Source organism: Mastigoproctus giganteus, chromosome 6 (genome assembly GCF_048544385.1).
Source record: "Mastigoproctus giganteus isolate SK-2022 chromosome 6, ASM4854438v1, whole genome shotgun sequence".
Classification (NCBI taxonomy): Eukaryota; Metazoa; Arthropoda; class Arachnida; order Uropygi; family Thelyphonidae; genus Mastigoproctus; species Mastigoproctus giganteus.
Window position 1 is genome coordinate 199,543,231 of NC_143580.1, and position 25,317 is coordinate 199,568,547.

The 25,317-nt window shown below is 39.4% G+C and overlaps 1 protein-coding gene across 3 annotated transcripts in view; it reads left to right on the forward strand.

Moving 5' to 3' along the window:
- kst (spectrin beta chain, non-erythrocytic 5 kst) overlaps positions 1 to 25,317 on the forward strand; it is a 593,342-nt gene that overhangs the window by 49,721 nt on the left and 518,304 nt on the right. Inside the window, exon 1 of one of the 3 annotated variants that reach the window (XM_090376666.1) lies at positions 717 to 742. The exons of the other annotated variants lie outside the window; for them this stretch is intronic. The gene's annotated coding sequence lies outside the window, so the exon portion shown is untranslated. Of the gene's footprint in view, positions 1 to 716; positions 743 to 25,317 lie in introns of those variants that run through there. 3 annotated transcript variants of the gene reach the window in all.

The following is a 25,317-nucleotide window of genomic DNA, read 5'->3' on the forward strand; positions in this document are numbered from 1 at the left end:
TTATGTATTTTTGTACCGGCGTATGTGTTTCATTTCTTCAAGGTCACCGAGTAAATGGATGAAATCCAGTAGACGCTATTAAAGATAATCTTGAAATTATGACCTTGGAGTGACTCACAATCTGTATAAGGTTTTGCTTTCTTTATGGTTCTAAAAAAGATTTCTGATTTGAGTGTTGTGAAAGATGCTTTTACCCCGTTGAATAGTTATGGCGCTCCCAAATTGTGTGGAAATTCCACTAGCAAATGGCCTTGTAAAAATAATGTTAAGGGAACGAATTGGGGTTGAGCCGTTGCTCATCCTTTTCTTTTTTAAAAACATGCCACCTCAAAATATAACAGGAAAAACACGTTATAAACAATAATTCGCTTGTCCCAGGCAAATTACATTCTGTACATCCCGTTTTCTTGCATATTTAAGAATATTTGTTCATTGGGAAACTATTTACGCGTGCGATTAGTTTGTGAGTTACTCACTCCCAAGGAACGAAGGTTGGGTCTCTAGACCCGTAATACTACTTCGTTGTGAGGGGAAATTAGAATGCGGAGCCACGAGGATCACGACTTTGATGCGAAACTGGCTGTTGTAATACAACCATTTTGGTGGTGTTTTCAACTATGCTTGTTATTGTGTGTAAACGTGTGATCCTTTGGCCTACCACTTGTGACTTATGCCATGCACTTGTCTTATCACTATCAAATCACTAACTGTAAGCACTTAACCGGAAACCTCGCCGGAAAACGTGGGTGTAAATTAATAGGAAAACTCCTTATAACCATCCCCTTTGGAATATTTTAATTTGTCAGCTGTTGAAAGACGGTAAAACCACTATAGCAGGTACTCTAAGAAATGTGATATTTTGCGTGAGTGTTTTGGCCTAGTGGTCAGTGTATAGGTATAGTGTCCCTCCTTCGCGTGTTTGAATCTACACGACATCACGAAATACGCAGTTGATTGTTGATGGTGAGCAGCGTGTTTGGCAGCTGTAAATCACGATAGTTGTAAGCTCTTTTTAGTGTATAAAGAGGAATTTTTCTGTTCTTTATTTATTGTTACACGCAATGAAATTATGATCAAACCATGATTACTTTATGCAGATGAAGTGTACATTGGTTGGGTTTGGACTTTAACGTCTTTTCTGTGCTCGATTTCTTGTTTTCTGGATGAAAAACCGGAATTTCCTGGACTGTGGGAAACATGCAATTCTTCCTTGAGGCTGAACTGAAATAACTCAGCCATGGTGAGTTATGTCACTGAAGATTATCTTCATCGACAGAGGGAAGCGGGCCATACTGATATATTCCGAGTTTTCCACATTAAATAAAGATGCGTGCTTTGCTCATTTTTAGGTTCGTTATCATATATGCATAATGCGTCTATTGTCTTCCCCAGTGTCCGTTCGTCCGCATTAACAACTATAATCCCAGTGGACGGATTTTAATGAGTTATATTTGGGGCTTTTAGAAAAATTTGTTGAGCCATTCCAAATTTAATTAAAATCCGACCAGTAGAAATCTGATAATTATTTTTCTTCATACATATTACATAGGTCATCCATATCCTGTATATTGTAGCTGACGCACTAGACATGTTTAATGATGGTAGTAATGGGCAATGTGGCGGATGCGCAGAAACGAAATTTTGTCGTTTGGCGCATAAAAGTCGTCGCTTTTTGATAGTTATTTTTTCTTGTTGTAAGCTATGAATTATTACTATTTGCTAACGCGTCTGAAATATAACGCACTGCGTACATTAACTAACTTGTTTACTTTTTCCCTTAGCCTGTCAGTCTGTACTTTTAAGGAGGATAAATTTTTTTGACATGGTGTTTTTATTAAACTTTGCGTGCGCCTCTTTGGCAGATGGTGGTTACGACTTTGTTATAACGCTCCTATCAGAAGACCCATATTTGTAGCGTAGCACGCACTCAATCCCCTAAGCACCTTATCTGTACGAAACATCTTTCAATTCCTAATATGATTTTGAAGTTTCTCTGCTTCAATTTGCGACACAGATATAAAATGATCTATTAACTGTCGAAATATTTAGGCCACACAGACCAGGTATAATTTTTGTAACTCTCCCAAAGCGATAAACATTTTTATAATAACCTATTATGACTGTGAACACCGATATGAAATAAATGCCAGTAAGTATAGCTGATTATTTTCTATGGGCAGAATCAGTTTTTGTGTTTATATTGTAAGACTACTATCAGAAGCTGTCAGATCAACTTTAGATATTCCTTCTGGGTTAGTTTAATAGGAGCTTGTCATCGATTTATTTAATCTCTGCAGGTGTTCCCACGACCCCTGTCGCCAGTACGGTTTATAGTTTATTTAGCAATTTGATAAGTGCGACCTACTTTTTTATAGACTAATGCCCGGTCCTAAAGAGCTATTTTTCTGATTGCGTAACATTTTTTGTTGGCTGTGTCAGCTTATGTTTATTTTGTCCGTACTTGGGCTCCTAGCAGTACTGGTAGCAAAGCGGAGGTGGCCCTTTTGTGGTAACCTTGACAACCAGGCTGTACATGGAATGCATGGAAGGACGCTGAAGGTGTAGGCTCACTGAAATGAAACGCACTGTACCGAAGTGACAGACACACTAGTTGTAGGTTACGCCCACCCCACCTGGTGACCATTGTTTCTAGGGGTTTAATAGTTGGCGCCAAACACTCACGAATTACTTCTTTGGTCTTCTAATTAGAATTTATAGCGTGTTCGTTGGAGATATCTGTGGACAATCTAGCTCAGGAGATTGGTACCATTAGGTATCAAAAGTAAAGTATATAACCACCTTTATGAAGTACTCATTTATTAAAATTATATGAACATTAATTATGCCAGTGAAAAAATGGCGAACATCTTCCCCTGTCAAGGGTTCTTTAACTCTTCCTCTCCCCTAAAGATTCTTTGTTTCCTACGAGCAAATCTTGTTATTGATCTCTTAATATATTTGCAGTCTTACCGCAGTGATTCATGATTTCTTTCAGATTCTATAGGGATATTGTAGTTGTGCTGATGATTAAGAAACTGTCTGCAACTAAGGGGGAATTCCCCCTAAACCGGGAAGTCGGCTAATGGGTGTTGCCCCAAACAAGGGTGGGGGCAGGAGTTTAGTAGTATTCAACTGTGGAGTGTGCGGTCTCATGCGAATAATTGAAAATATAATGGGAGGGGTTTAACAAAGGATGAAATACCAGACATCGCTTGAAGGAAATGCTTGGAATGGTTTTACATTGGGTAGATCTTGTGTGACGAATGCCTTAATCATCACATCGAGTAAGGTAACGACCCTACTCAATGAGAAAAGTGCGAAGTCGGTCCCGGATGTTAACAAAGATTGCTCGCTAGTTACCTCCCTTGAAGCTAATTAATAAATTAAAAACATTGCATTAGAAAGTGAACTGTTTTATACAGTGGGCCAGTATTTTTTTTTTTTTTTGTATCGGGCATAATTTCGATACTGCGGTGATACATTAATGAGGAATTCAAATAAGAATTGAATGCACATCAGAAGTAATTTTAGTTGATCTAATAAAAAAAAGTACGTACTTCAGTTTAAATCATTGATTTAAACTATACACAAATATGGTTACTGTATAGTTTAAATAATTGATTTTAAACTTTGGTCTGTGAGCAAAACAGTGTATGGTTTAAAAACTTTCAATAAGGAGTATCTTGTTTAGGTTAGACAGAAATCTTTAGAAATCTTGAGGTTGGGTTTCTAATTTTACAGATGGTTTGAGGTGATAAGATTTACAGAGTTCGGTGAATGGCCACTCGCAGGTACTGGTGTAACCATATTATACACTTGGGGTTGTTGCCAAGGTAATGAAATTATGTTAAGGAAATTCTCAGTCTTTATTAATTTAAATATTGAATTTAATTTACGGTACTTTCATACCACAGGCCATGCAAAATTCCAAATTAAGCTCACGCTTTTTACGATAATTCTGGCAATTTGATCCAAAATTTGTCATCTGTAGGCTTTATTTTCTTTGAACTTTTTTGGATTAATGTGTAAAGTATTGAAATGCTGGATGGTGTTACTTGGAAACATCCCTCTTAAGGAGTCTACGTTGTGAATGTCTTCCTGAGTGAAGGGTGTCGAATATGCTGGTTTCTATTTTTTATTTTTTTTTTTATGTGGGGGTGAGATATCTTCTATGGATAGGATGCCAATCCGGCAAGTTTGCAGCTTAATGAGATTGTGGATTGAGACCAATGAGCTTCAAGGGAACCCATACCTAAATTGACTAGAACAGACAACATTAACTACAAAATCATTTTGTAGTAAACGTTATTGTAATTAACCAAGAAAAGGTCATTGGACATTGTCTTGGTTTACCGGAAATGTGCTTACAGCCCAAGCCGACTTCTAAACTATTAGAGAAATACATTGCTATGACATGATATTGTATAAAGTTAAACTAAAGTTGTCTCAAAACAAAAATGCAATTTTGCAGTTAACGTTGTCTGACACTAAGCCCTCGATTTGGAGATGGTGAATGGGCTCTCTCCCAAACGGTTCAGCCACCACAGAGTCCGTTATTCCACGGTTAGAATTTTTTACGATGAGAGACAGGTGCAGAGGACTAGATTTGGACGCATAAAGATATAGGTGTGAGACATTTCTCAATGTACTGATCGATCAATTTAATATTGAGGCAGCCTAGGAGTTCTTGGCGGATGGCCAAGAATGCAGCACAAGTATTTTTGGTGTTCGGCTTCATGATTATGTGGGATGAAACTTATTTCATTCTCTCGCCGTTAGCAATAACTTGGATGTTATTTGGAATGCAGCTAGCTGTAGGTAGTCAGTTACCAATTGAATCTATATACCGATTCAACATTATTAATTGTCTGAGTCTGTTTAGGGTTTTGAAATAATGATGAATTTTAGATCATTAGCATAGGAGTTTAAATTTGGATTTATTTATTATTAGGAATGGTTCTAGAATAACTGTAAAAAGAGGCGGTCAACAACACCCCATCCTTGAGCAACCCCTCATTGCATAGGTGATTTTCTGGTGGGTTTTATTAGATACAATTAGCTGTCTACATTGTAGCAAAGATGCCATGACGCTGATCATTGGATTTGAAATCTCGAAGTATTCTTTTGAGATGTATATAAGTGTAGGAATCGAGACATTATCAAAAGCAGATTTAATATCGAAAAAGGTAATGTCCAATTGAGCCCTGTCATTCAGGGTTTTTTGTGCTCTGAAGAAGGTTCCAAGAGATTTGATTTGAGGTCGTGGATTTCTGGTGCAGGACTGTGAGCGAAATAGTGTATAAGTTTTAAAATTTTTTCAATAAGGAGCACCTTGTTAGAGGTTGGACAGAAACCCTAGAAATCTTGAGGTTTCTAATTTTACAGACTGGTTTGACGTAATAAGATTTCCAGAGTTCGGTTAAAGGTTACTGGGCAGGTATGGTGCCTGTCTTTAAGGTTTTCTGGTATATGTCGAGGAGTCCATCATATGCACTGAACATACCTTAAGTATAAACAGGAAGCTACAAAGCCACTCCTCAAAATCGTTTTGTTCCATGTTAAAGTGATGGTTGAACTTCTATAAAATTCTGAGTGTTAAATTCTCTTTCTGCAGACTTTTAATCACAGCTCCAATCGCCTTTTTCTTTTCAACAAATTTCTACCACATGCTGGTTTCGATTTGCGTTGAAAAAACAAAACAAAACTAGTATTGTTCATTATTTGATTGGTATGAATATATTGCGGACCATTCTACTTACAGTAGACTCCTAATTATCGGGGTGGATGAGAAATTGGCCCGGATAATCGAAATCCTCGATTATCCACAAAATAAAAAATTCCTAAATGCACTCGTAAACACCTTAGAAAGCAAAGGGTCTTCCTGCAAGAACATCGAAAAATGTAAACAAACAATACCTGGTGGGCATGTGTATTTGATTTTATTATCCGACTTAGACTTCCACAACCCCTGGATTTTACATATCAAATTAATTTAATATCTGTGCTAGTCTGTATAATCTTTCTAATTAACATGCTTAAAAAACAGCAATACAAAGAAGTATATTTGTGAAAAAACTTGGAGAAATAGAGACCTGAGGGTAATAACCAGTTGAGCAATACCCTTATACAACTTGGAGAAAGCCATAGAAAAAAAAAGTAGTACTGGATAATTTTTTCTCTCTTTCTAACTGTTTTCCTACTTTACAGTTCTTTTTATTCTTGGGTCTAAACCCATGTTATGATGCGTTGTGTGACTAATGTTGTTAAAGAACTCCAGTTCACATAACGAATTTAAACTCCACGTTGTGTGGCTTGTATAGAGAAATTCAAGGATGATCGCCGATGCATTTCCACTGGTTCTGCAATAGTTCACCGCAATGACAGCAATTTTGGCATTAAAAGTACTAGAATTCGAACAGACCGTTAACAGCGGCCCCGGCCCTTTTTTTTTTTTTTTTTTTTGAAAGGTCAAAGAAATTAAAGGTCCAGTCTTCCATGTTGCTTCCTTCTTTATATCTGCATGGAATGGTTTCAACAAATATTACGCGGAAATAAAAACCTTCGCGGAATCTGTGCTCTTATCGGTTAATATTTTCTATAGAAAAGCAGGAAATGCATCGAGAGAGAGAGAGAGATACGTCATGGGTCGTCCCAGTAGGTTTAAAGTTTCAGATTGGTGTGTTTTGTAGCATCATTTCAATGTCTGGTGTAGCTGATTTGTGGAAGCCTCCGGTGTGCACTGTGTAACCTTGATCGGCATAATGCGCCTGTGGTCAGGCAAGTTCAGTGTCGTTCAACCCGGGCTCGTGGGAGATGAAGGGAAGAAGGAAAGGAGGGGGGAGAGCAAGCAGGAGGCCTAAGGTAGTTAGGACAGTGACTTTTTAAGGCTTAGCTTCCTGTGTCTTGTATCTTTCCCTATATTCAAACACATGCATTTGTGTTTATAAAATTGGTGTATTCATTGAGTTAAAATGTATTTTTTTCTTTTAAATTCCGAAAGTAAACTTAAATAGGCTTAGTGAACGCATCTAAAGGAAGTTCAACATTTTATTCGGGAGGGAAATGTTTATCCTTCCACAGTTTTGCTTGTTAGTTCGTTCCTCAATATATGTACTGTATTTAATTAACCGACAGTCTTACATTAAGATCTTTGTGCATTTATTTCCTTGCTATGGTAATATATACTTGAAAATGTGAAATCATAAGCATGTTTATTACCGGTTTCCACAATGGTTTTATTGTCAGTGCCATAACTTGCAAGCACGCTCTTTAAGTGAACAGCGAATTACAGAGATTAAAGTATAAGTTAAGATTTACGAGGCTATAGTACATACAGACCGTGGCTACTTCCCCTTTGCACTTGACGTTTTATTTATTTATTATTTTAAATTTCAAATAGAACACATAAATATGTATTCCACTTAATATCTTTATTATATATACAAACCCACCAAAAGTATTTGGATACGACACTATCACATTTGGAAAAGCATTAGTTTTAATGAATAAATTATGAATAAGGTGCAGACCTACCTTGAATCTTAGTGACAGCATTGGGCCTTCGTGGAACCTTTCGAGCTTTTCAGCAGACAGCGGGAATTTGTGTCCATTCCTCCTTTAGTGAAGTTTGCAGAAGAGGGGCGTATTATTGGTCGCGCCCTCTATATCTCAGAGGTAATCGATCGGATTCAGTAGTCTAGTAGATTCTACAACTAGACTTTAGGCTGGCCATCCTTCACTGAATTGAAAGGGGGTGTCCGAGTACGTTTGATGTAGTTTATATTGTTTGTACTACTTGTTAGTTCATAATTTATCCATATCGAAATCAAGGCTGTTAGCAATATGCAAGCTATTGGTGAGAAGCGTCCTATCAAGGCATCAGCTGAAGCCATGTTTACAGAGACTTGCTTCTGATGTATTTACCTATCATTATGAATGATGTCACGGATGATTTCTGTTCTTAGTGTGATGAGGCTGACGAGAAGTGAGATGTTTTGCTTCAAAATGAGATGTTGCCATGTCTTTGAGTCCTGGTTGGCATGGAGTATTGATCTTGATTGAAGAAAAGCTAACACCTTGCTCTGTTTAACCATCTGATGACCCCATATTTAGACATTAGATAGAGTTTAGATTAGATGGGGGAGAAAGATTTACCTTCAAGCGTTTAGAGAAGTTTAGGTCTATATCCTAGATAAGACTCAAGTCATTGTAGTAGGGAACGTTTTGTGTTCATACCATTTATACAGATGGTAACGTTTTTCTTTGTTTTATTTGCAAAAGTTGTAGGGTTTTATTAGGGTTTATTTTTGGGTAAATCCATTTTAGAAAGAAGTCTAGATTTTTTATCCATTCTGATGCTTCTAGATTAATTTCTTTTGTGTTTGCCCTCTTGTGTAGATGTTAAGTGCCAAAAGCAACTAAGACTATGACGCGCGTCAGTATGTTGTTTGCTAGACGTAAAACCAGAGCTTCGGAAATAAGACCATGCAATATTGACCGACTAACTTGTCTACGTTGTGCAAAAGCGAATAATCGTTCCTCCTGTCGAGACAGGATTCGAATCCAGACTTTTACCACGGTAAAGAAGGAACGCGATGGTAACCACTGGGCTAACCGCTGGAGGTCTGCCAGATGTTATGAAATTCGTTGCAGTTTTGGATTGCTTATGTGATGTATTCGTCGTTTGCCATCATGAAGGTTCTAGGGCCGCTACGAAGAAGAATCTATATGGAACACCCACCTTGAAGTACTTCACATGATGCTTTCAGATTAAGAAGAATTTTTCCATAAACAGTAGTTGTGGTCCTCGGCAGGTGGCACAATTGGTCACTAGGTGGAAAAGACCTGAGTTTGGATTCCGTCAGTGATGCGAGGAATATTTATGGGCCTTTTTCACAATGTGTCATGGTTATTTTCTACCAGAAACTCGGTTTTTCGTCCAGAAATTCAACCACCACAGAACATGCACAGTTTACAAACTGCGCGTGTTCTGTGGTCGAATTTGTAACATATACAAATGCGCCTAAAACCCCGAAACAGCAACTTGGAATGTATTAAAAATTTTAGATTTCGTTAAAGGTTAAAAAGATTCGTTAAACGTTTTCATGTTTCACATCGCAATGTTGACAATCAGCTTATGATTATTGAAATTCTCTGTACTATATAGTCAATTGGACGTGTGTAGACTCTTTATGGAGCTTTATCATATTTTACATTTCTATCTCCTCTTGCATCACAAGTAATTGTGCGAACTTTTTCCTTGGCACAGTTGATACCATAGGCGATTTTTAATATTGATCTTAATGTGATGTAATTGCTTCAACGACATTATATTTGATTTTTAACTTCTCCAGTGGGTGCAGGATACTCGCAGACAGTGTTAGTTTCGGCCCGGCACTTTATGCCAGGGACTTGCATTGGGAGGCAGCCTTCCTGGTGATCTCTGCTTGGTGAATAAGAGGCCAAACAACATAACACTACACAATCCACACAAACAACGTACAATTCACACATTGGCCTATTTGTACAGTCTGTATCTCCACAGATAATCACAGTTGAGTTGAATGACGTTCCTGGTGCCTCTTTACATTAGACACTCATACATAGATCCATACAAACGTTAAAATGAGTTTGTAAGACATTGCACACTTCTTGTGTCAAGTCTATTGAAAGTGAACAACATCAAGTTATTTTTTTTTATTATGAAGAGCATTCTGAATATGAAAGGGAATTGGTCAGATAGTTTGTAACGGTTGCTTTGCCTTCAATGATTGAATGAAAGTATGGTGACGTGTGATAAATTTAAGACTGGTAGGATGTTTAATTTTTGGGAAGTAGTTTTGCAAGGTACCCTTTCCACGCCTGTACAAAAGCTTGTTTGAGACATAGGTTGGATATGTACGTTAATAGATTTTAACTGCGAAGAGGGCGGTCCCATCTGCTCCATAGTGGGGTTGTTGGGTAAGTTTTTTACCGTTCTAGTTAGGTCTTGCTTCGATAACTCAGTAGAACTTTGTCGTAGTCTTGATGTGCTTATGAAGAAGGTATGTTCGATTCTTGCGTGCTTTCATTTTGATAGCTAGTTACATGCTGGATCTTTTGATTCATCAGGTCGACACCTATTATAGCCTGTTGAGATAATTTTAGAATCATTTGTGCGTCTAATCCACATCGTATGGAAAAGGAGTGGGTTCGAATCTGGTCTCTACGGGGGTAATCCCCCCTCAAATCGTAGCACTATTAGTCTGTCTTGAACGATGGTAGAACTTTGATGAACAGTACTCGTACACGCAATTTACAGCATGATATACTGATGTCTTAGTGGCCTTCGGGAAAATACAACTCCTTATATCACATGTGATACGAGGAGTTATATTGTTTTGAATAAAACAAAGCATTTTCTTAAAATCCGTTAAAGTTACTTAGGAATTAAAGAAAATAAAATTATTTTTTTCGCGAACTACCGAATGCGGAACTATGATGTAAACTGGTTACTCCGCCTCCGTGTATCTTTAAGTTTCTTCACCTCCCTTGTATAATATTGAATGTCAGTGATGATGATCAGAGGTGGTGGTTGTTGTTGTGAGGTATAATATTTCCTCTTCCTTTCATGTTTGAAAATGAAGTTTCTGCTTTGCCTATTTGGATACCGGTTTTCTAATACTCTATAACAGTTCCTCCTTCCTGTACACAGAAGGGAGGTGTCTTGTTTGCTTTTCTCTTCCATTTGTGTAGTTTTGTTCGAATTGGGAGGGTTTGAGCGAGTACTTCAAATAGTCTTTTCTTGACGGATACTTTTAAGTGTTATTTTCTGCAACGTTGTTTATTTGAGGTCGTAGAAGTCGACTGATGCGTTTGCTTCTGGCTGGAGTGATTTAAAATACTGGACAGGCTTTGGTGGTTTTCTCTGGCTAGATTTCAAATTTTTTTTTTTTCTTGTTCGGTTCCTTGGACTTTTCTTCTCTTAGCATTCTTTAGTTTTACGCAATTGAGGTCAGGATCCATCTTACAGTTTACGGACCCCTCAAGAATCACGTTACCAGCTGGACTTCGCGCAGTGGGCTGTTATAGTAAATTTTACGAAAATCCATCCACTGGAAGTCGAGTTGTTACTCTCATAGACTGACAAAGAAATACTAATTGCCGGATTTCTGTTGACTAGGTTTTAATGTAATTTGGAATGTTGCAGTGAACCTTTTTAACAGAACCAAATATAAAACTTCATGGAATATCCATTTATTGAGAATCGAGTTATTTTATTATTATTTTTTTTTTTTAATGAAAACTCCAAACATGAGAGGTATTAGAACCTATAGTACTTAGTACCGTGCTTGGATTGGAGGTTGAGAAGACGAAAGAAGATATTTGTTGACATTGGACTTGAACTTCTGTAGATTGTAATTTTCAGGAAATACGTGATGAAGGAAGGTTGTTCCAGAAAATGAATAAACGAGGAAGATGAAAAGTTGGTTCTGTGAGTTTGAAGTTGGACAGTAAATGGATGTCCGAACACGTGCTGCCACTAGCACGTGTTCGGACTGTTTTGAAACAGAGAGCGGGAATTATAGAAGCCAATGCAGAAGAGCAGTGCCCGTGGAAGTATCTGTAAAAAAGGCATGCAGTAGAAACAACAGACTGAGTTTTAGAAGGATTGAAATCAACTAAGTTGTCTTTGCCCCACTGGAGAAATACCTGGAGATCGGCATTTAAGGAATTGGTAGTGGATGTTCCAGAAGTTGAAGCTGATTGAGCAGGACAAGGTTTCTCAAAATGGAAAGTGGAATGCAATGTGCTTTCATCGCAAAACTATGGATAGGATTTACAGTCAATGGAAGAAGGTCATTAATATTACATGCAGACGGACGGACAAAAAAATAATAATTGCCGGATTTTTACTGGCCCGATTTTTTAATTTGGGGGCGGTGCGATAAATCTTTCTAAAAGTGCCAAGTACAAATTTTTATGAAAATCTATGTGGACAGATGGACAAAGTGAAGAAAATAGGTGCTTTACGCATATAACGCGCCTAAAAAATGGGGGGCTCACAATTTTTATGAACTACTGAAAAAAAAATGGCAATGTCAGTCTTATAGTATAGCAATAAAAGCCTTATTGCAAATAAGAAAATTACGAGCATAGGAATTTGTTGAATTTTTCACTATGTTTGGCAATTTGTATGAAGTTAGTGTACACTATAGTGGTTTTGACACTAGTTATTCTTTTGGAGAAGTGTGGGTTCAATTCGTGGCGACGACTGGGCGAATTTCTAAAGTCTTCTTCAGTCGAGGCTGTAGTTAACCTCTCTTAGACGAAGGGATTAGGGTGACTCCGTGAATCATTTTGGGGTTTACAAGTTTTCCACAACGTGCAGCTCGCCTGTGAACACACTTGTACAGACAAGGATACACAATGGCACGATATGACCCAAGTTGCTGATATTCTAAAATCGAACAGCAACAAGGAAATTCCTCTAACATCGTTGAATACTGTTGGAAAATGAACGTTAAAAATTTGTAATATAATTTTATTGAAAAACTATTGCTAATTCTATTAACACATAATATTGGAATTTACGCATTTATTTTTATAATGCCGAGTGGTCAAATCGAAGTACAATTACTCATGCCACGTATTCCAATCCACGTGATACGAAATACGGAAATTTTTATCTCTTTTGGACTTTTCTGATTGTATGCGGCCCTCCTGGTGTGTATGTGTACCAACACACACACGCGCGTGCGCACGTACATTGTAATTGCCTAGCTGTATTAACAGTATAATAATAAGAGAAAATTGCTGTGAACAACATGGATGCGTCCAAATGTGTCTTGCGTGTGGTGATGATGCGATTTTTGGGTACAGAGGGTGATCAACTAATGATCGTTGCATTGTTTTCTCCAAGATGCTGAGTCTTTGGCACACACATACGCACGCACACTATACTATATATCGTAGTAATTAGTATTGTTCTACGACATCCATAGACGAGAGTACGTGGATGTCGTGGACTAACACTGTTCAGTCCAACAACTTTTCCATACTTGAATTACCCTAAATTAATATATGTGGCTGTTGCCATGGTACACTACCATCAACTATGTTTATGTTGATTCCCATAGTAATGGGTGCCATGGTAACAAAGACACGACAGACACGGTGTGTCCATTAAACAGTTATGGACTACTTGGGTGACGCCATCTTTGCTATTTATGTGTAAAGAATGGCCATGGTATTTTGGTGTACAGTGGTGTCGAATAAAATTTACTACGTAGTCGTTTGGTCGTAGTAAGTTTCATTATTTAGCCTCTAATTTCTACTGTGATGTCTTTTGGATTGGCTAAGAGGTCGTCTGCTGTGTGAACTTCATTCGACGTGCAATTCTTTTCGATGCATTGCAGTTTGCATTTGAGTAATCGGTCACTTTTAGGGCATGTTCGTTGAGCAACTTTTGATGCCAGTGTTTTCACTTGTGCTGCTTATCGAGTACGACAGAGGGTCTCAGAAGGCTACTTACACTCGATGACATCGAAAGCTTTAATACTATACCTACAACAGATGCTCAGCTAATGTCTTCTCGCTTTTCGGAAATGCAAGTCAACGGTCAAGTTCAAGGATTTTTATGGCGTGTATAAATAGCATCGTATTGCGCGTTGCTGTAAATGGGTTTTTTCAAGAGTGAGCAGACGCACGCCAGACGACGCCAGTAGCAATTGACATGAAGTGTACGGAGAGAAGTGGCTTCTTCTTCCATATCCTTACTCGTTTGTGTTAAGGCTTTGCCTTTCCGCCTTCCGTTGCTAGCCACCCACGGATTTTAATGCTAGTCACCCAGGGAAGCCTTAAAAGTGTCAAGACCCCGACGTTAATGAGGGAGGCGACGACCTCATTTCTAAAGCTGCTGCTGTCCGGTGATTTGGCAAAAAAAAAAAAAAAAAAAAAAAAAACTGCTTTTGCTTTTACTTGCTTAGATGTTTTGCTGTTACCGCTTTACACTCGGGGATGAAAAACATTTCTCTCAACTTGGACTTTTTTTTTTTTTTTTTTTTAACCACCACTGATCACGCAGTGTAGATTCTGTAAAAAGTGTTTGAATTTTTGTTTGTAGTTTCCTTTTTCAGTATTCATGGTTTTGTCCAAAACAGCCAGTAGTCCCAGGCTATCAAGTTGCTTCTGCCAACCTTTTATGGTCAGGACAATACAGTCCGACATATAGTTTTCTCCGAGCATCCGCCACACCCAGACACAGCCATAAGACATGCAAACCATGTACCGTTATTCCTCCCAGCCTCCGCAGCATAGTTTTCTATTAGTCTACGATCCAGGATTTACACCAAGCTATACGGCGCCTGGCATTAGTCGTGGTGATTAGTGGCTTGTGGACGGATGCACGACCGTTCTAATCCATATCACTGTACTTGAGCTGACACTTGTCCTAATCGTCTCACCGAGGATCTGTGTATGTTCTGCGACAACGTCGACCTGCATTCCGAACGGACGATTCTTTGCAGTGATCTCCTATCATGTTCCGTCAGCTTTGGAGCTTTTCTTGGTAATTTCCTGACGGTTTCAGCACCAGTCCGCTTTCATTTGCAGATGACATCGCTAATTGCCGTTGAAATATCACGTACAGACCGAATAATTATGTAGCCTTGTTATCATTCCGCTTTGGCAGTCTGTTAATTGCGTTGATCGCATTTCTTGCATTCACAATCGTACTACTATCTTCTCGATCCTAATCTCCAGTCAGTGCGGGACACCTGTAGTTAAAAATTTGAGGGCCCTCTTAAAACATTTTGTGGACTCCATTGTGATTACCAATCCACCCCTGCCAGTTCTAGAGTTTTTGGGGGAGGGGCACTAGATGAGAGAATTTATGTTGATAAGGAGGTTCTATATTGGATTGTTCCCATTTGTTGGGATTTTGGGGCCAGTCCTTTTTGTTCCAGAACCCGGGTGCAGTACCCCTGCTGCACCTCTTTTAAGGGCCGACCCATCTAGAAGTTATCTTACTTAATTATGAATCATTCGGATATAGGATCATTCGTACTTTGGCCTAGGTTCTAATCGAACCTAGGCCAAAGTACAAATGTTTTGATGTTTGTTTGTTTTTTTTTTTTCGTTTGTATTACACTGAGTGGACAGAAACCATGGGATATCTACCTATTAACGGGTAGACCCACCTTTCGCCCGGATAAGGGCAGTCACACGCGAGGCATTGAGTTCAGTGGTTCACGAAAGTGTTCCACAGGTATCCATGCTGTCTGCACCGCTGTCCATAAGTCCATTGTGTTCCTGGGTGGAGGATCCAAAGCTCGAACGGACCTTTCCACAGCATCCCAAAGATGCTCCATGGGGTCCATGTCCGGTGAAACGGGGAGGCCATTCCATAGTGGTAAAATCTGCGGAATGCTTCGAATCATGTTCTAATCATCACGGCTCTGTGGGGAGACGCATTGTCCCTGGAAGAGTCCATTACCCTGTGGATGCAGAATGACCACGAAGGTGGTCATTCTGCAGATGGTCTGCAAGGATGGAGACCATCTGCAGAACATGAGACCATCTGGAGACCATCTGACCATCTGCATGCAGATGGTCTGCAAGGATGGACACGTAACCTGGACCTTTCAGAGATGCGTCTAGACGTACCAGAGGTCCCAACGTGTGGCTGTTGAACACGTCCCAGACCATTACTGACCGTCCACCTGCCTGAACAGTTCTTTGTTGATATGGCGGGTGCATATCTTCGTGCAGTTTCCGCCGGATACGCATTCTCCCGTCCGTTCGAAATAACTGGAAACGGCCCAGGAGACCCGTCTCCAATCATCCAAGATATAGTGTCGTTCTTTTGCCCAGTTGAGGCCTAGAGTCCTCTGTCGTGGCGTTAGCAATGGGACTCTGGAGGGTTGGCGGCTCCGATAACCTATTGCGGCTAATGACACCTGATGGCCTTGGTGGAGACGTTTCTGGCACCTCCCTCGTTGAAGTCGACGGTGATTTGTGCCATCGTCGTTCTCCGATTGGCTGAAACAATGCGAGAGAGACTTGGACGGCCACGTTTATCCACCACCTTTGAGATGTTATTCCGGAAATGGTTTATTCCCGATACACTCTTGATACTGTCGAACGGGGATAGTGCAATTTCTGTACCACCTCCGCGATATAGTGACCCATGCGTCGGGCACCAAACTACACCTCTTTCAAAATCTGTTAACTACCGATGTTTATCCATACTGACATCGAATTACCGTCTACGTGAATGCAGTATACCTATATACCTGCCAAGCGGTGGGTTCGCCCACTAGCGAGCGGGGTGGCAGCGTCGCGTTGCCCAGGAACCAGATATTCCATGAATTCTGTCCTTTCAGCGTATAATCCTCCCTTCTGTGTATGACTGATCTACTCAAGTTATCTTGAGTAGATAACTCAAGTTATCTACTCAAGATAACTTGAGTTATCTTGAGTAGATCTCACTCCGTTTAACTGCTCAGTCTGTTGCCATAGTACGTTACCATCAACTATGTTTATCGTGTGACAAAAATTTGGGTTTTCTATATTGGGACTTTATAAGTTAACTTGTCTACAGAGGAAAGCTAAATTTGTAATAGTCTAGTCGTTAATCCATGTTTATCCTTGGACAAGTGGAAGGGCTGATGAAGTGGACAAGAAGTGACATTTTCTCTCCCTGTATTGAAGAAAACTGGGATTTGATTTTTTTTTTTTTTTTTTTTTTTTTCAGGTTTATTTTAAGCAGGCCAGACAGATTTGAATTGATTTAATGTATACGTCCTTCCTTGGATTTGCAGATTACTGTAGATGGAATGCGATTTAGACTAATGTGCTGGCTTTGAGATTAAATTCAAATTATTGTTTCGACGCCACCAGAACTTCTCGATAATTTGTTGTGAGAGCTGAAAAACCATACTCCCTCCACAGCTAACTACAACCTCGATAGAAGAGGACTTTAGTCTGGGTTTGAGTGTAGTCATCGACTGGAACGAACCCGGTTCTCCAGAGTGGCAGATGGCGATGTATGGTATCGACTAAACTGCTAAGAAATAGTTTTGAGATGACATCAAATATTTTTTTCGCTGACGGGATTTGAACCCTAGTTTTTTGAAAATATGTACCAAATTAAAAGCAATTACCTTTAGCACTTGAAGTGCTCAATACATTGATATGTGTTGTTGGACATTTGAGGTGCTCTAGTTTATTTATTTATTTATTTATTTTTTGTTATGGTTATTGCCATAAAGGTTTATTTATTTAAGATTTTAAACGTATTTCTCTATGATCGGGTTCCATATTGTTTTTGAAAGGGCAGATAATTCTTTAATTTATTTCAACCAATTAAAATTTATCTTTAGAATCTATAGATTGTTATGGGTTGGGTATAACGGAAAAGAAGAAAGAGAGAAACTCTTTTGACCTCAGTAAACGGAAACAGTTGTCTGTTGTGTTTATTGTAGCTCTCTTTCCCAGGCTCTTCTAGGAGGTATCTCGTAGGCCGTTTTGTCGACCCCCATCATGGTCTTCCGTGTAGTGAAGATGTTAATTATATTTCGCCTACCACGACTTCCTGTTACTGACACTTCGTCGTTGCGAAGGGGGAGTGTTTATGTACGTGCGCGCGCACTCGTGCACCGACACGTTCGATTGGAAGACGTAGTTTCGGTGGGAGAATAGGCTAGGGTTGTCTGGTATGACAATGAACTGCCACCCACACAGTTATCGGTTGGTCTGTTTACGTTTCAGTTGCGAGCCACATAAATGCGCGGCGAAATAGTTTTCGATACATGGCGTTCTACCAGCGTGTCGACATTTCACACGGGCTTCCGAAGGGCGTGTGGATCCGAGACCCTTGTTTGTTTTCATACCAGCGAATAGTAGAGACGCCCATACAGCTTCGCATATTTGTTCCGAAGGTTTTCTGTGTTAATCGGTAGCTGGCTTCCATCCCCCCATTTCTTTATTATAGTGTTTAAAAGTTTAGTGAAAATTATTCTACACAGGGTTATAGACTAATATAAGGGAGGGCACGATAATTTTACAATTATTTATACAGTGACAGAATATGAGGGTTGTTTGAAAAGTAGTGGCAAGTATATGTGTTAACGTAAATTAACGTGTAAATTAAAAAGGAAACAATTTTTTTATTCCTTTCTCAGTACTCGAATAAAATTTTCTACTACATTATTTATAACATGCCATTTTTCTTCTAAAAAAATCTGGTCATCCCACCTCGGGGTTTACATTGAGGAGTCGCATTAATTTTATATTTAATACAGGGGGTCGCCAGCGAAATAAGTGCGCGCGCCACTGGCTTAGACCACGGAGAGAGGATAGTTGTACAGTAATTTCATAAGTGAAGGGGAAAGTTGTTTCGCTGGACGGGGAACTGTAAGTGCGTGCTGCAGGTGCTCTGAATTGTTTGCGAAGCACGAACAGCACTCTTGGATAAGTGTTTTAAGTCTTGCACTTGTTGGGTTTTAGATGCATGAGCGACTTAGGCCATATTTACACCATTGTGTGTTGTCTGTAGAAGTGTGTGTGTTCACTGATTTACATGTTGTGCGGACTTCAAAACCCGAAATAATTCACGGGGATCCTACTCTCTCCGCCTGAGATACGCCATAGACGCGACTCGAACCCCTCTCCAAACGAGTTGATAAGTGTCGAATGCGTTGCCTACTACCTCTCGTTAATGGAGGAATATTTGTGCACAGAAGTGCGAGGAAAGCGCCCCCAATTCGTGTAGTCCACCAGTCATGTACAAAAATGCAGAACGTTGTGAAGCCATTACTGCAGCACTGCCAATGGGAAATCCTTGAGTACGTGTGACTTCTATTTGTTTCACATGATGGAGAAGCCCCTTTCCGACAACGCAAGGCATACTGGGAGCAGTAGATTGCTCTCTCGCCACTCTTCAACGAAATCAGTCGTCTGATCGTATCAGGCGACTCCAGCAAATTTGATTTTGACAGTTAGGGGACTGATTGCTTTCGGGAAATGTACTCCTCAAATACTGTTTTTTTTTTTTCCCTTTCGGTATTGGCCACATTGCCACTACTTCTTGAACAACCCCTTGTAAATCTATCTTTGCAGTTTTATTGCTAAATGAAACACAACAAATGTGCTTATTTATACTCCTGCACCACCACCACCACGTCAGAGAAGTTTACGATAAATAACGAATACAATGGTTAATCGTATTTAATAGTCACGCGAGCTTGAACCACAGTCCACTCAAAGACGCGTACTACTGACTCCCGCTCTGACCACTCAGCTACGTTAGGCCTGAATATGGAGGTAGAGAAAAACTGTGCCACTGTTTACAGAAACTTATATTGATATGTTAGTACTATACTTAATGATCTGTTATTTCGATCGTTAAGTAACTAGAATTGTCTGAGTGTAATAAAAGGTAACATTGGACACTTACAATTTGGTCAACGAGTTTAGACTTGTTCCTAGAACTGGCGATTACCTATTAATTGAAGAAAATTCGGCAATCACAAATATATTACAACCCGGCTCGCACTTGTGAAATATAGGGCATTTCCGTGGGGGAGCTTGCTGAGTGAGACACAACAATTAATGGATTTCCTCATTACTCTAGTAATGAGGTTACACCATTAATTGTATGTTCCTCAGTTTGAATTTGTGCCCCTTCCATTTCTGAAGAGGACGGAGACGCTCTTCTGAATAGCTCAACTGTGAATTTATGGACTTGGTACAACCCGTAAAGAACCCGCCCCCTCGACAATTATTGTCAGGTTTTTACTTCTGATGGGAGACATTCTTCCTACCCATCTGGACCCTCCAAGCCATCCAGTTCTGGGAAAGTTCCCCTTGGGTCCTACCAACACACGTTTAGGGAAGACGGTACACTTGTCACTTTACCGCGGGGTTGTCAGCATATGCATCTGTCAACTGGCGAAAAATTTTAACAATTTTGCCATCTTCCCCCATAAAAATTGAACATCACTTCCCATGTCTTCTTGCGTACACACTGTTAGTTGCGTATCTGTATTGCACAAACTGCCAGTCAACGAGCGAAAATCACTGAGTTGTTTTGTTTGTTTGTTTGTTTGTTATTTGGTTTTTAGGAGCATTAGCAACTAAGGCCATATTGCTCCGGGATATGCGGTGGTCATTCCCTGACCTTTCCGCATTCTCCGTATTTGGTGGTGACGGGCTCGAACCCCGGTCTAATCAAGAAGCGTGTGCTATGCACTGCTGCTCCTTCCCACCTGGCTACGGAGGCGCCTGAGTTGTTTTACCAAGTGATATAATGCATATGCATAACCTGATACAGTGCTTTCATAAGTAGTTCGTTCAGCTAGCAACTTTTCTGTAATGAAAGAAACATATTTCAGATTATCTAATGATTATTCCCTATGTATACCACGCCCTGGGTCTAGATACGAATCTGAACCAGATTTGAATATGGTGCCTCGTATTTATATCAGATGCTACCGTTTTCAGGTGACGCCATGAGGAATTCGCCTTCTGGGGACTCATCTATTTGCCCGGCCCTGCGCGTAACACATTAATAAGTAATCAATTTTAGGCCAGGTTCATATCAGCACTTTAATATGCACAGTGTCAATTCGTGCCTTTTAAAGTTGACGTGATCTCAGAGAAGTAAATCAATTGGCGTAATATCCAAACGTGTTTAATCAAACAAGATCTTATGTTTTGTTGTTGAATGATTGGAATAGATACCTGTATTTTAGCATTAACAGTCGCAAATCATGGAAGAAAGCAAGCTTATACAGCATCAGTCTCCCCCCCCCCCCCAATAGTTTATCTATTTCTTCTGTGAATTTATTTAAACTATCAATTTCCACAATCATAGATGGAAGTTTGTTCAGCAATCAACCACCCGCTGGCTGAAGGCAAATTTCCACATATCTATTCTGCAACCATCCTTCCTCAGTTTGAATTTGTGCCCTCCTTCATGTGCGTGTTTTCTCGGCAAGAGGAAGAAACCCGTCTGCTCAATCCATTCAAGCCTTAAACACCTCAATCAGATCACCTCGCAGTTACCTAGTCTCCAGATGCTGCAATTTGCAGAACTGAAGCCTCTCTTGGTAAGAGCACCCCTTTGTTCTCCTCACCAATCTCGTTACCCTTCTCTGTACTCGTTCTAGAAGCTCCACATCCATCCTAAAATGAGACCTCCAGACCAGTACGCAGTGCTCAAGATGTGGCCTGACCATTGCCTTATGCAATGGATAAATACCTCCTTAATATACAGTACTATTATTATCCTAGAGTTACCCGTAATTTAATATATTAACCTGTATTTGTGTCTGTAAATTGTGGGTGTTCTCTGGTCGATTTGCCTGTTTTGCTGGACGAAAAAAACCCAGTTTCTTGGGGGGGAAAAACCTTGCTATCTACGCCTGAGACCGACTAACTCAGCCGCGGAGTGAAAAAAGCCCACTGGAGTTCTTCGCGTCATCGACGCGATTCGAACCCGGGTCTTTTCCACCCGGTGTGGGGATAACGGTGACGATACCAATGTGCTACCGCGCAGACAATATACAGTACTAGCAAAGTTCATGTATATCATTGACAAAACCCCACGAGCTGCTCTGGCAGCTTGTCTGCATTACTCAGAAAACTTCATATGTGACTGCACAATTACCCCGAGTTTTTTTTACTTTTCGCTACCCTGAGTGTAGTACCACACAGCTGGTACGTTACTCTGGGGTTACTGCTACCCATATGCAGTATTTTGCATCTATCAATCTTAAACTTCAGTTGCCATATGGAACTATTTGCATACTATCATTAACCACCCTGCAAACCTTTGTATCATCAGCAAACTTGGACATTAAGCCTAATATACCTTCATCAATATCATTGATAAATATAGAAGACAACAGTGGGCCCAACACCGAAACCTTGAGGACTCCACTAATAATATGAGTCCACGAAGTGCAATGTCCATTGATAACCACTCTCTGTCTTCTCCCACTCAACCATCCCTTTATCCACAGCAGCAACTTACCCTTAATACCATTCTGCTCCAATTTGTACATCAGTCTTCCATGTGCAACAGTATAAAAATCTTTCCTGAAATCCAAGTATATGATATCAAAATTATTTTTTGCATCCAGTTCCTTTGTGACCAAATCGTACTAACCAATCAAATTGGTCAAACAAGATTTTCCCTTAGCAAACCCAGTGTTTGAAGTATAATCGCGGCCTTGTCTAGATGATCCTGCATTAATTCTTTTACCAGTGACTCCATTATTTTTCCTGGAACAAAAGTTAAACTAAGAGCTATATAATTACTCGTGTCACCCTTTGATCCCCTTTGTGAATTGTAGATACATTCGCACATCTCCAGTCCGCCGGGACCTCCCCTGAATTCAAGGATGCTCTTATAATTATGGCTAAGGGTTTGCTTACATCCTTCGCTGCCTCCTTTAATATAACTGGATTGATACCATGCACCCCAAGTTCCTTTCTTATGTTTAACTTCAATAATTTCTCTTCCACTTTCCTCTTACTTATTATAAAGTCATTTGTCTTCCTGTTAGAGTTTTATAAACTTCTGGCATCCCCTTCCCAAAAGTATTCCTCATGTGTGAATATAGATGCAATCAGATGCGTCAGCAACATGAACAGGATAATGAACAGTCGGACCATTGATATCAAGTGATATCAGGCATGCGAAGGATGCAAATAAATTTTTCTTGGCATCTTTCGCATGCCTGACCTCTGATTTATATGCACCCCAACCACGTTTCTTCTATGTCACGAGTTTCATCAGTTCATCTGACATCCCTTTAGCTTGTAGCTTCCTTGAACGCTTAACATTTAGAATTCGTTGATGGTAATATCATCAGTTAGTTCCACTGTATAGAATTTAATCTGAAACCACTTTAGACACCCTTACGAAAGAAAAAACCCCTCCCTTTACCTTTGATGGTGGTTACATCTTTAAGTAAATTCCAAATCAACACTGAACGTCATTACCAAAACTTTTGTCTTCTCGATGACAAAAATTAAGCAAGTTGATATGGAACAAAACTTGGCAGTTAAAAGAAAAAAGGTGGTCTAGTTTACCCACTTCATCTAGACATAGCCTGGTCACCGGAATCTCTATTATTACATCAGTGTGCCTTTATTATACAGGAAGTTTGTGAAATTATAGGGGAAGGAACAGAAACGAACATAAAAAGATACCATATGTGACTCTATCTTCTGATTTCTCTCTCAATAATATCTGTTGCTATTCTTTATGTGTATTGTCAAATCGCTACTGTCGATTATTTACTTTTTCTTGTAGTTGAAGCAATTCATTTTCTACCTCTGAAGTAAGAAAAAAGTTTGAAAACAGACTAGATATTCCTGGAACAGAAATAGGTTTGTTAACGGTGTCGAAAATGTGCTGTTGTTAATTTCAATACGTCACTGTCTGCCGGCTGCATTGAAGCAACCGACAATGAAAATAACAACTTTATTGTTGCCGATCGTCTGCTATTAGTGTATGAATATCTCACAGACGACTTAAGGCATTTTGAAGTCGGTTGTACCATTTTAGGCATAATAATTGTACACTCGAGAAGTCGTTTTGCATAAAACTGTTTTTGCCTTTAGAAAAATAGCATTGTCTTTCAAAAAAATAAAAATAATCGTATTACGATATGATGTATCACTATATATCTTCGTCTGGCACTTGTTTTTGATAGTTTATCCTGCATATTGATTTTACTGTCTGTTGGCCGTGGCTTTTCGCAAGCACGCACAGAATTGAATACTATCCATCCTCTGGTTAAACGGGTGTGGTCGCAGCAGGTTTCTTGACATTTCCGCACACCATTCGTCGAGCCATCTGTGCTTTGATGGAGCCGGTTTTGGTCAACAAACTCTGGAGAAAGCCATGTGGGCTGTTATAGGCATGGATGAAAGCAACTGCTTTGCTGTTTAGTTAATAGAGTTACATGCATGGAAATGTGACGGGATATTCAATGAATATTTAAAAATATTGATTTGAAGTTGAAAATAAAATACCTTCAACACATTTTAGTGTTTTTTAAGACATTCAAACCGTTCAGTGTGATTCATTCCTTTTGAAATATTTAAAACGAAATATTTATTTATTTTAGCAAATTAGCACGGCATTTTTAGGCGCGTTAGCACATATATGCATAATGTGACTTGGCTTTAGTGTGTCCGTCCGCATGCAATAACTCGGTTCCTAGTGGAAGGATTTTTATCGAATTTTTTATTTGGTCCTTTTAAAAAGATTTTTCGAGCTGGTTGGAGGAATGTTCCCGGTTCACGCATAAGTCTTTGATTTTTGTTATAAATCATGAATTATTGCTATTTGTTAACGCACTGTGTACACGAACTGACTTGTTTTTCTTATATGTAATTTTGACGTACTTGAGTTTCTTAAAACACTTTAGAATTGCCTGAATGCGTTACATTTTCTTATCTAAAGCGAAAATATTCTAATTAAAGTGAAACCCCACGGTTCGTAGAAGGCATGATCTGTAATATGGCGAATCTCAGACCATCTATGGCTTAAACACATTTAATTGCAGTAATTAATATTCGTAGTAAGTCGCAATATAACCACCAATCATGTTTACCAAAATACGTGGTAGAAATAAATGAATCCTAAAACAGCTTTTAGCATGCAAAAACCTTTAAATAGCAAAACTTGTCCCAAACACATTCCCGAGTTACATTCTTTGGATTGTTGAACAGTGCATGCGCTGTTGTTAGTTTCCTTATGCGCAGTACGCTTGTAAATGTAGTTCTAGGTTAAGTGGTTGGGGAGGGAAAGAGAAAAAAAAAGGTGTGGCTACATCACCTTGAATATTTTCGTCTTATTCCTTTTCTCGTATGCATACTTCCTTGGATTTAGTGTCCTTGCCAGTGGCTAGGGCATTGATAGCATAAGATACCCATTTTAAACGATACGTTAATCGCTACAACATTCAGAAGCCGTTTTGTTTTGTTCGTTTGGTAAGCGCGTGATTCGCTTTTATTTATTTATAAGACTAAAAGTTCTGTCCAGGTCCAGCCAGGGTTCCCTTATACCTATAGTCGAAGAGAGAGATAGAAGTAGTTTACTTGCCGTATCTTCTTGGATTTTGTACCTGTTTTGTGTTCGTTGTCACGCTAAGTGTTCGTCTGCTATTAAAAGATTTCTGCAACAAAGAGATGGAATTTGTAGGTCCCCCCCCTTCTTCTCCTTTAAATTGAGTAAGACGATTAGGAAGGGTGAATAATAGGCAAAGCAAGAGGTCAGCTATCTTCGGATTCTTATCTTTCACAATGGCCCAGAGA